The 12,273-nt window shown below is 43.7% G+C and overlaps 1 long non-coding RNA gene across 1 annotated transcript; it reads left to right on the forward strand.

Annotated features, from left to right (window-relative positions):
- The first annotated feature begins 320 nt into the window (after positions 1-320).
- LOC140206392 (uncharacterized) lies at positions 321-5,576 on the forward strand. Its single transcript, XR_011888135.1, has 3 exons — positions 321-374; positions 1,222-1,274; positions 5,540-5,576. It is a non-coding gene; the product is annotated as an uncharacterized lncRNA (long non-coding RNA).
- The last annotated feature ends 6,697 nt before the right edge of the window (positions 5,577-12,273 follow it).

A 12,273-nucleotide genomic window follows, 5' to 3' on the forward strand; every position in this document is an offset into this window, starting at 1 on the left:
TCCCTGTCACGCCCACTGTTGAGCTTGAACACACGCGAGATCATTACCTGCGCATCATCCACTTCAGCGCGGGAAGGAGATCAACTCCTCGAGCTTGCAAATGACGGCGGGCTGAAAAGTATGTTTGACATAACATCTCTTCCGGCATTCTGTATCAAAGTCAAGGCTAAATATCCTGAGATAGCCACAAAAGCACTGAAAACGTTGCTTCCATTTCCAACATATCTCTGCCATGAATGCAACGAAAACTAAATTGCGGAATAGACCGGACATAAGGAACCTCCTTCGAGTATCGCTGTCTCCCGTCACCCCTCGATGGCACCGCCTTGTTGCAGGGAAACAAGCCCAGCGCTCGCACTGATTCAGCGATACTGGTGTGTTGCAATGATTTTATATTTTCATACGGGGAAAATACGTGCTATGTGTTTAATATCCAAACATTACTTAAAATGTTATGATGCTATTGACTTATATAACCATATCACCATATAACAATTACAGCACGGAAACAGGCGATCTCTGCCCTTCTAGTCTGTGCTGAACGCTACTCTCACCTAGTCCCACCCATCTGCATTCAGCCCATTACCCTCCATTCCTTTCCTGTCCATATACCTATCCAATTTTTCTTTAAGTGATAATATCGAACCTGCCTCTACCACTTCTACTGGAAGTTCTTTTAACACTTACTTCAAGCTCCCCTGTCCTCCTCTGGTAATTGACTTATCACTATATTCATGCGAGGAAAATATGCGCTGTGTGTTTAATATTAAATTTGTTAGATAAACCCTTTTAGAAACGAAAGTGAGTGTATTAGCCACTTATCACCTATATTCCGGTCGTGATTAACACCCCCCCCCCGAACAGAATCGGCAAAAGCGATTTGTAGAAAAAGATCAGCACGTACACGAATGTACAAGTCACGCATGCGCACTTGTGCCCGCGCAAGGCTTCATGGTCATTGTAGTCTTTCTCTGGGTAAACCCAACGTATTTGACTGCTACTCTTGTCCGTTGGCAACCCTACCCTCCACCACCACCTCCCCCCACCGGTCGGCCGGTCCGCAAGAATATTGTCAATATGAAACCAGTCCGCAGTGCAAAAAAGGTTGGGGACCCCGGGCTATAGAAGCAAAAGGTACAAGAGGTATCTAATAAAGTGGCCACTGAGTGCACTTCTGACAAAGGGTTACTGATCTCATTAACTCTGTGCTTCTCTCCACAGACACTATCTGACACAAATAGAACCACAGATTTAAATTCAAATTCAGATTTAAGGTAACTACAATTTTTGTTCGCAAACAACCGGAATTCTGCAGATGCTGGAAATTCAAGCAACACACATCAAAGTTGCTGGTGAACGCAGCAGGCCAGGCAGCATCTCTAGGAAGCGGTGCAGTCGACGTTTCAGGCCGAGACACTTCGTCAGGACACAATTTTTGTTGTTTTGCTGTTCCCTACTTAAACCAGACCTGTGATATATCAATTCACACTTTTAAAATCAGATTTGCAGATTTTCTTTGCATCCTCTCCAGGGCCTTAAAGATGGGCAAAAGCAGATTTAATACCAACTTTCAAAGCAGAATTACACAAATAATGGAGAATTCTACAAGGATACGGGGAAACAGAGGGGAATGAGACTAATCGAATAACACATTCAAATAGCTGGCATAAGCCAAACAGGCCAAATGGCCTCATTCTAAGCTGGATAACTCACTAACTAACGACTCAATGGGAACAATATACAAATGCCTGAATATAAAGTACAAAAGCTCTTTACTGTACAGCATTTACATATTCTGTACATATATTTTTGTCATGTTAGGCAAGGATCGCAAGATCTTACATCCACAGGCCCCAGAGCCTGCCAGCTCTGATGAAATCAATCTCAGTGGCTCCAACACCTCAGGGCATATTCAAAACCCGGACTCCAGCAACAACCATGGACACCTCCAAAGCCATTGCGCAACCACCAACTGCGACTCCAGCCTTGAACTCCAGGCCGGGTCTTTATGTGCTGCTACTGTGACTCCCGTCTCCCCTTCCCCCACCACTACTCTGCAACCCTGTCTCCCTCAGATCCCACCGTCAGCTCCTGGGCCCTCAGAGGCTCCATCTTCCTCTCCCCTCTCCACTGACACCACCAGCCTCCCTCCGCATCCCCCCTCTGATCCCAGCTCTCATCCGTGCTGGGTCTTTACCATCCTCTCCAACCTTCCACTCTCTGGGGCAGAATGCTCTGTCCTCAGTAAGGGCCTTACTTTTGTCCCCCTTCGCCCACATCTCAGTGAGTTCCGCGTACGCCATGACACTGAACTCTTCTTCCGCCGGCTCCGTCTTCGAGCCTACTTCTTCGGCAAGGACTCTTCCACCCCCACCGATGACCCCTTCTCCCACCTTCAAGGACACCCCACTCTGGTCTTCTGCCTGCTCTGGATCTGTTTATTGCTAACTGCCGACAGGACATCAAACGTCTCAACTTCACCACACCTTGTTCCAATTCCAACCTCACTCCTTCCAAACGCTCTGTTCTCCACTCCCTCCGCACCAATCCTAACCTTACTATAAAACTGGCAATCATTTTGGATCTCCCCCTCCCCCTCCCACTTTCAAATCTCTTACCATCTCTTCTCTCAGTTAGTCCTGATAAAAGTTCTCGGCCCGAAACGTCGACTGTACCTCTTCCTATAGATGCTGCCTGGCCTGCTGCGTCCACCAGCATTGTGTGTGTGTGTGTGTGTTGCATATATTTTTGTGTCTTTTTGAGTAGATAGCAAGAGAGAGAAGCAGAGTGCTGGCATAAAGATGCAGAAATCTAAAATATATGGGACAGGGAAAAGAATAAATAGATGTGGGTATAAAACATTGAGGTAGATTGTATGCAAAACTGCCTTGTGTGGATGAATGAGATTTGGTTTGCATATGTACCATTAGCATGAGGCTTAAATATGGCTTAATGAGAAATTTTGCTCCTTCATCACCTGCAGCACGTGGAATTGCCACTGTAATCACCCACTCCACAGAGCTTCCAACACAACCACAGAATCATAAGGAGAGGCCTCTCAACCCAATATTACGTGATATTCTTATATGTTAAAGATCAAAAGTAACAGCAGGATAATTCTCTGGTTACAATGTATCTGCAATGCTTCCTTTGAATTACATATGGATATCACACACCACCTTCTTTGCACCCACACTCCAGACACCCAAAGTGACTGTTAACCTCCACTGACACCGGGCCGCATGTGCAGGCGTTTGAGGTCTAATTGTTCTGAGCTGTGTTTTGAATCTAATCTGCAATCCACATTGAAATCTGAAGATTGGTTGCTGGTGAAATTAATATTTGCTGTATACCTTAACTCCCGAAGATGCCTGAACAATGGCCAGAAGCAAGGAACTGGACCCACTGCAGTTTGCTTAATGCTACAGTGCTCTATAGCATTGCAGTATCACTGGCTCTTCACTTGACCTTGGATCACCTGAACAGTAGTAATGCTCATGTCAGGCTGCTGTTCATTGAATACAGCTACAGCATTCTTTTCTTTTTCAATCTTTTTATTAGTTTCAAGAACAAACACGTTACAAAAAAGTACATAATAACTGGGATTGTGTTAATTGATAATAATTATTAAAGTTTACAGTCAGGTAGCAAATAGTTAGAAACATCCCAAAATCAGACAGATTAACAAAAAAATAGAAAGAGTATACATAAAATATAAAATATCGTAAAAAAAGAAAAAGAGGAAAAAAACCCCTAAAAAAATACCCAAACTAAAAAAAACTATGGAAAAAAAGAAAAGAAAGGGCTATTATGATATCTCAGATAGAACCAATAGTGTCACCACTTCTGCTCCTCTCCCCATATATTGAAATCACAAGATAGATTGGCAAGGGACAGATTACATCATGTGGAAGTATTGAATAAATGGTCTCCAAGTCTCATCAAATTTAATAGATGGGTCAAAAATAACACTTCTAAGTTTTTCTAGATTTAAACAAGATATAGCTTGAGAAAACCAATGAAATGTTGTAGGAGGATTAATCTCTTTTCAATTCAATAGTATAGATCTTCTAGCCATTAAAGTAACAAAAGCGATCATCTGACAAACTGAAGGGGTCAAGAGATGTTTTTCAATCATTGGTAAACCAAAAACAGCAGTAAAAGGATGAGGTTGTAAATCAATGTTCAAAACAGTGGAAATAATATCAAAAATATCGTCCCAATATTTCTTCAATAAAGGACAAGACCAAAACATATGAGTTAATGAGGCTATCTCTGAATGACATCTATCACATACAGGGTTTATATGAGAGTAAGAACAAGCTAATTTATCCTTAGACATATAAGTCCCATGTACAACTTTAAACGGTACCAATGCATGTTTAGCACAAATAGAGGAAGAATTAACTAATTGAAAAATTTTTTGCCATTTCTCAGTAGGTAAGGTAAGCTTAAGTTCCCTTTCCCTGTCATTCTTAATTGTATTGGAAACATCTGGATTTATTTTCCTTATCATATTATAAATAATTGCTATTGAACCTTTCTGAAAAAGGTTTAAATCCAATATTTTTTCCAATATATCAAGAGAATATGAAATCGGAAAGGTAGTAAGAACAGTATTTAAAAAGTTTCTGATCTGTAGATAGCTAAAAAAAAAGGTGATCTAGGTAAATTATATTTATTAGATAATTGTTCAAAAGACAGAAAACAATTATCTGAAAATAAATCAGAAAAACGTATTATACCCTTTGTTTTTCAAACCAAATATGCTTGATCCAAAAAGGAAGGTTGAAAAAGAAAATTAGATATAATAGGGCTAGTTAAAATGAATTAATTCAGTCCAAAAAATTTTCAAAACTGAAACCATATTTGAAGAGTATATTTAACTATTGGGTTATCCATTTGTTTGTCCAGTTTAGAAAAGTCAAAAGGAAGTGGGGTCCCTAAAATAGAACCCAATAAAAATCCTGAAACAGAATTACATTCAAGATTAACCCATAGTGGACTTGAAACTGTATCCCAATTCCATGTCCAAAATTTTAAATAATGAATATTAATCGCCCAATAGTAGAATCTAAAGTTCGGCAATGCTAAGCCACCCTCCTTTTTGGGCTTCTGTAAGTGTCTTTTACCTAATCTAGGATTTTTATTCTGCCATAGGTATGAGGAAATTTTTGAATCAACATTATCAAAAAAGGATTTTGGAATAAAAATTGGCAATGCTTGAAATAAATATAGAAACTTAGGTACAGCTACAGCATTCAACACAATCATACCCTCAGTTCTAATCAAAAAGCTCCAAGACTTGGGCATCTGTACCTCCCTCTGGAACTGGATCCTTACCTTCCTCACCAGAAGATCACAGTCCGTGTAGATCAGAAATAACATCTCCTTGCTGATAGTCTATACTCGTGCACCTCAAGGGTGCCTGCTTAGCCCACTGTTCTACTCTCTACACCCACAAATGCGTGGCTAGGTACATCTCAAGCAGCATGTATAAATTTTGCTGATGACGTAACGATTGTTGGCATAATTTCAGATGGTGATGAGAAGGCATACAGGAGCCAGATAGATCAGCTGGTTGAGTGGTGTTGCAGCAACGTTCGTGCACTCAATGTTCAATAAGACCGAAGAACTGATTGTGGACTTCAGGAAGGGAAGCTGAAGGAACACACGCCAGTCCTCATTGAGGGATCAGAAGTGGAAAGAGTGAGCAGTTCCAACTTACTGGATGTCAACATCCCTGAAGATCTATCCTCGGCCAAAAATATTAATACAATTACAAAAAGGGCACAATGGTGGCTATATTTCAGGAGTTTGAGGAGAATTGGCACGTCACCAAAAACACTCTCAAATTTCTACAGGTGTACCGTGGAGAGCATTCTAACTGGTTGCATCACCGCCTGGTATGGAAATGCCATCTCACAGGATCTAAAAGAGATGCAGAAAGCTGGATACTCAGCCAGCTCCATCATGAGCACAGCCTCCCCAGTGTCCAGGACACCCTTAAAAGGCAATGGCTCAGAAAGCTGGTATCCATCATTAAGGACCCTAACAACCAGGACTATTGCTGCCATCAAGTTGGTGGTAGTGGAGCCTGAAGACACAGACTCAACATTTCAGGAACAGCTTCTTCCCTTCCGCCATCAGATTTCTGAATGGACAATGAACCCACAAAACCTTCCGCAGTATTCTATATTCTCCCCTCTCATTTTGCACAACTTAATTAATTAAGTATATATTCTTCTCATTGTAATGTATTGATCTATCATTTTTATTACTACGTTTGTATATATTGCAATATACTGTTGCCGCAAAACAACAAATTTCACGACATATGCCAATGAAATTAAACCTGATTCTGACTCTGGTTCAATGTCTTAAATAACAGGAGGCTGGTGATTACAAAGGTTTGTGATGAGATAGTCTAAACTGGAGCTGTCCAAAGGCCAATAAAAAAACGAATTAAGTTAATGTCTAGAAGTAGGGCCACTATTCTTGTGCAGCAGTTATCTTATTCACATAAAACAATTTAGACTGTGTGGTAGTGAAGAAATAGGGGGATGTATGGGTTGAGAATATTCATGAAGCTTTTTACTCTCAGTTGCTCTCTAGGTTCTCCAAACATTTACAACTAGGTGTGACAAGGCTGCAGAGCTTTGATCTGATCCGCTCTCGATGAGACATTTGTATACTGCTAAGCTGCCACTTTTGTCAGACTGGCATGAAGTTTATGATTGCCGAACATCACCTTCCTCAGATCCTTTTGCACTTCACATTGAATCAGGATCGATCAATTAATGTGACAGTAAAGGACGAGTAAAGAGAGGTTTGGAGTTTATATCCTAGCCAGTAGACAGTGCATTGTGATTCTCCTGCTGATAGATCACAACATTCCATGGAAGCTCAGTTTGAGACATCATACCTGTACAGAAGTTACTTGATTCAGTGCTATGGTAGGGCCACACATCACCACAGCGGGAGATCTTGTTGTGAAAGTAAACGTTTATCTCCGTGTTGACTGCCCAGAGGTACTCACTGGATAGTACTATCTGCAGCAAATGGATTTTTGAGGACAATGTGCAATGTGTTTATTGTTCATATCTGCCCAGTCACCATCGAATGCGAACCAGGAGATCCGCTGTACCCTTCAGGAAGCAGATAGCTAAGCATGTAGTGGTGTTGCTAAACCAATCAAAGGCATGGATACTAAATCTTCCACCATGACAGATGTCTCTGAATTTCTATCCTGTAAAACATGACACCACTATTCCATGCGTGCTTCACCACTGGAGGAGAGATAAAAAAGCAAAAGGCTTTGTGGAACAATCTATGTTCCAGGACTATACTGGTATCTGTCCCCCTTTTTCCTTCGCTACATCGACGACTGCATTGGCGCTGCTTCCTGCACGCATGCTGAGCTCGTTGACTTTATTAACTTTGCCTCCAACTTCCACCCTGCCCTCAAGTTTACCTGGTCCATTTCCGACACCTCCCTCCCCTTTCTTGATCTTTCTGTCTCTGTCTCTGGAGACAGCTTATCTACTGATGTCTACTATAAGCCTACTGACTCTCACAGCTATCTGGACTACTCCTCTTCTCACCCTGTCTCTTGCAAAAACGCTATCCCCTTCTCGCAATTCCTCTGTCTCCGCCGCATCTGCTCTCAGGATGAGGCTTTTAATTCCAGGACAAGGGAGATGTCTTCCATTTTTAAAGAAAGGGACTTCCCTTCCTCCACCATCAACTCTGCTCTCAAGCGCATCTCTCCCATTTCATGCACATCTGCTCTCATCCCATCCTCCCGCCACTCCACTAGGAATAGGGTTCCCCTTGTCCTCACCTACCACCCCACCAGCCTCAGGTTCCAACACATAATTCTCCATAACTTCTGCCACCTCCAACGGGATCTCACCACTAAGCACATCTCCCCCCCCAACTTTCCACAGGGATCGCTCCCTACGCAACTCCCTTGTCCATTCGTCCCCCCCATCCCTTCCCACCGATCTCCCTCCTGGCACTTATCCTTGTAAGCAGAACAAGTGTTACACATGCCCTTACACTTCCTCCCTCACCACCATTCAGGGCCACAGACAGTCCTTCCAGGTGAGGCAACACTTCACCTGTGAGTCGGCTGGGGTGATATACTGCGCCCGGTGCTCCCGATGTGGCCTTTTATATATTGGCGAGACTCGACGCAGACTGGGAGACCGCTTTGCTGAACATCTACGCTCTGTCCGCCAGAGAAAGCGGGATCTCCCAGTGGCCAGACATTTTAATTCCACATCCCATTCCCATTCTGACATGTCTATCCACGGCCTCCTCTACTGTAAAGATGAAGCCACACTCAGGTTGGAGGAACAACACCTTATGTTCCGTCTGGGTAGCCTCCAACCTGATGGTATGAACATTGACTTCTCAAACTTCCGCTAGGCCCCACCTCCCCCTCGTACCCCATCCGTTATTTATCTTTTTATTATTAATTTTTTTAAATTATTTTTTTTCTCTCTCTTTTTTCTCCCTCTGTCCCTCTCACTATACTCCTTGCCCATCCTCTGGGCTTCCCTCCCCCTTTCTTTCTCCCTAGGCCTCCCGTCCCATGATCCTCTCGTATCCCTTTTGCCAATCACCTGTCCAGCTCTTGGCTTCATTCCTCCCCCTCCTGTCTTCTCCTATCATTTCAGATCTCCCCCTCCCCCTCCCACTTTCAAATCTCTTACTAGCTCTTCTTTCAGTTAGTCCTGATGAAGGGGCTTAGCCCGAAATGTCGACTGTACCTCTTCCTATCGATGCTGCCTGGCCTGCTGCGTTCACCAGCATTTTTAATGTGTGTGACCTGGGTGGTAGGGGTCTCTAATGAAGGATGCTGCTTTCCTGCACCAACACTCTGTGTCGGTGTGCTCATTGGTTGGGAAGGCTTTATCTGTGATGGACTGGGCCACATCCACTACTTTTGTGGGATTTTCCATTCAAGGGCATTCCACACCAGGCTATGATGCAGCCAGTCAATATACTTTCCACCACACATCGACAGAAGCTTGTCAGAACTTTTAACTGATAGAAGATAGCAGGTTGATTGGTCATTGTACATTGTCCTATTAGGCTAGGGTTGCTGCGTGGCACAGCTAATTGAGCTGGAAAGACCTGTTTGTACTGAATCTTTAATAAAAATACAAACATGCTGTCAATTTAAACTAATTCTATCTGCCTATACACCACTCATATCCCTACATTCCTGGGCTGCTCACACATCCAATTAAACATCTTAAACATTGTTACCATATCTGCTTCTGCCACCTCCCCTGGCACCCACCACTCTGTGCTACACGTTATATACCTCCTCCCTCGCTACCATCCAGGGCTCTAAACAGTCCTTTCAGGTGAGGCGACACTTCACCTGTGAGTCTTTTGGGGTCATTTACCGTGTCCGGTGCTCCTGGTGTGGTCTCCTGTATATCGGTGAGACGTGACATAGATTGGGAGACCACTTCACCAGAACAATCGGGATCTCCCAGTGGCCTCCAATTTTAATTCCACTTCCCTTTCCCATTTCAATACGTCCACCCATGGCCTCCTCCACTGTCCTGATGAGGCCACACTTAAGTTGAAGGAACAATACCATGTATTCCCTTTGGGTAGCCTTCAACCTGATGGCAGGAACATTCGATTTCTCAAACTTCCGGTAATGCCCCCAACCCCTCTCTCCCTTCTCCATTTCCCTCCGCCCCCTTCCCTCCCTCACCTCACCAATCAACTTCTCAGCTCTTTACTTCACTCCGTCCCCTCCAGGTTTCACCAATCACCTGGCGGTTCTCTCTCCCCTCCCTCCACACCTTTTAAATCTACTCCTCGGCTTTTTTCCCCCAGTCCTGCCAAAGGGTTTTGGCCCATAACATCAACTGTGCTTTTAACCACAGATGCTGCCTGGCCTGCTGAGTTCCTCCAGCATTTTGAGTGTGTTGCTTGGATTTCCAGCATCTGCAGATTTTCTCTTGTTCAAAGTACATATATGTCATCATATACAACCCTGAGATTCATTTTCTTGTGGGCATACTCAATAAATCCAACAACCACAATAGAATCAGCAGGCCAGCGGAATAGTGGTATCCGCACTGGACTTCAAGGCGAGTGTCCTGGGTTCGAATCCGGCCACCAACTGCACGCTTTCCATCCATGCCGGGTTGAGCGTCGAGCTAGCAACTCAGCCTCGTAAAAAAACAAAGACAAGACTGCTAAAGAATTGGCAAGGTTGGCACTTGATGCACCACGAGGTGCAAAACGAAAGAACAACAACCTAATAGAATCAGTGAAAGACTGCACCAAAGGAGCAACCAACCAGTGTATAGAGCCAAAGACAGTGAACAAATACCAAAGAAAAAAGAAACAATAACAATAAATAAATAAGCAATAAGTTTCAAGGACTTGAGAACACGAAATATTCAGTTTAGAAAAGTGGAAACAAACATTTGAAAACATTGATTTCACACAATCCACCTGCATAGCGTCAGCCCCAGGCAGACCCTGCATGCTAAATGATCCACGGGCGAAGGTGAGCACAATGCAGTCATCTCTCATCTTCTGTCCAGTAGAAAGGCCTTACGGATAACATTCCCCAACAGGTTGAGCAGGAACTCTTCTGAAACTACAGGAAAGGAAAGGAAAGAGGAATCTCCACTCTCCTCTACATCATCTAAAAAGGCCAATGTTATACTATTGGAGACCAAAAGCCAAATGTCTTTTAAGTGCCAATGACGTTCATCCAGAATCTCAAAAGACCTGAAAGAACCATCTGGTTGTATTTTTTTATGAGTCCATGTGGCTGAAGAAGGGCCAACAAGCTAGAAACAGACAATCACTATTGCTCATTTGAAGTCAATGTGAACTCCAGAGAATGGAACTACCAATCATGTTATCCCTCAGTCACCAGCAAGCTTATGAAATTGTTTGCTCTGCCACCTGTTTGACACTATCACCAATTTCCTCCCAGCACAATAGAACATAGAACATAGAATAGTACAGCACAATACAGGCCCTTCGGCCCACAAGGTTGTGCTGACCCTCAAACCCTGCCTCCCATATAAGCCCCCACCTTAAATTCCTCCATAGTAGTCTAGTAGTCTCTTAAATTTCACTGGTGTATCTGCCTCCACCACCGACTCAGGCAGTGCATTCCACGCACCAACCACTCTCTGAGTAAAAAACCTTCCTCTAATATCCCCCTTAAACTTCCCACCCCTTACCTTAAAACCATGTCCTCTTGAATTGAGCAGTGGTGCCCTGGGGAAGAGGCGCTGGCTGTCTACTCTATCTATTCCTCTTAGTAAAGCCCTAGCTCCCTTAATTGCTGATCATAATCCATATTCTCTAAACCAGGCAGCATCCTGGCAAATCTCCTCTGTACCCTTTCCAATGCTTCCACATCCTTCCTATAGTGAGGCGACCAGAACTGGACACAGTACTCCAAGTGTGGCCTAACCGGAGTTTTATAGAGCTGCATCATTACCTCGCGACTCTTAAACTCTATCCCTCGACTTATGAAAGCTAACACCCCATAAGCTTTCTTAACTACCCTATCTACTTCTGAGGCAACTTTCAGGGATCTGTGGACATGTACCCCCAGATCTCTCTGTTCCTCCACACTACCAAGTATCCTGCCATTCACTTTGTACTCTGCCTTGGAGTTTGTCCTTCCAAAGTGTACCACCTCACACTTCTCCAGGTTGAACTCCATCTGCCACTTCTGCATCCTATCAATGTCCCTCTGCAATCTTCGACAATGCTCTACACTATCCACAACACCACCAAACTTTGTGTCATCTGCAAACTTGCCAATCCACCCTTCTACCCCCACATCCAGGTCGTTAATAAAAATCACGAAAAGTAGAGGTCCCAGAACAGTTCCTTATGGGACACCACTAGTCACAACCCTCCAATCTGAATGTACTCCCTCCACCACGACCCTCTGCTTTCTGTAGGCAAGCCAATTCTGAATCCACCTGGCCAAATTTACCTGGATCCCATGCCTTCTGACTTTCTGAATAAGCCTACCATGTGGAACCTTGTCAAATGCCTTACAAAAATCCATATAGATCACATCCACTGCACTACCCTCATCTAAATGCCTGGTCACCTCCTCAAAGAACTCTATCAGGCTTGTTAGACACGACCTGCCCTTCACAAAGCCATGCTGACTGTCCCTGATCAGGCCATGATTCTCTAAATGCCCATAGATCCTATCTCTAAGAATCTTTTCCAACAGCTTTCCCACCACGT

The sequence above is a fragment of the Mobula birostris genome, chromosome 12 (assembly GCF_030028105.1).
Source record: "Mobula birostris isolate sMobBir1 chromosome 12, sMobBir1.hap1, whole genome shotgun sequence".
In the NCBI taxonomy this organism is placed as follows: domain Eukaryota; kingdom Metazoa; phylum Chordata; class Chondrichthyes; order Myliobatiformes; family Myliobatidae; genus Mobula; species Mobula birostris.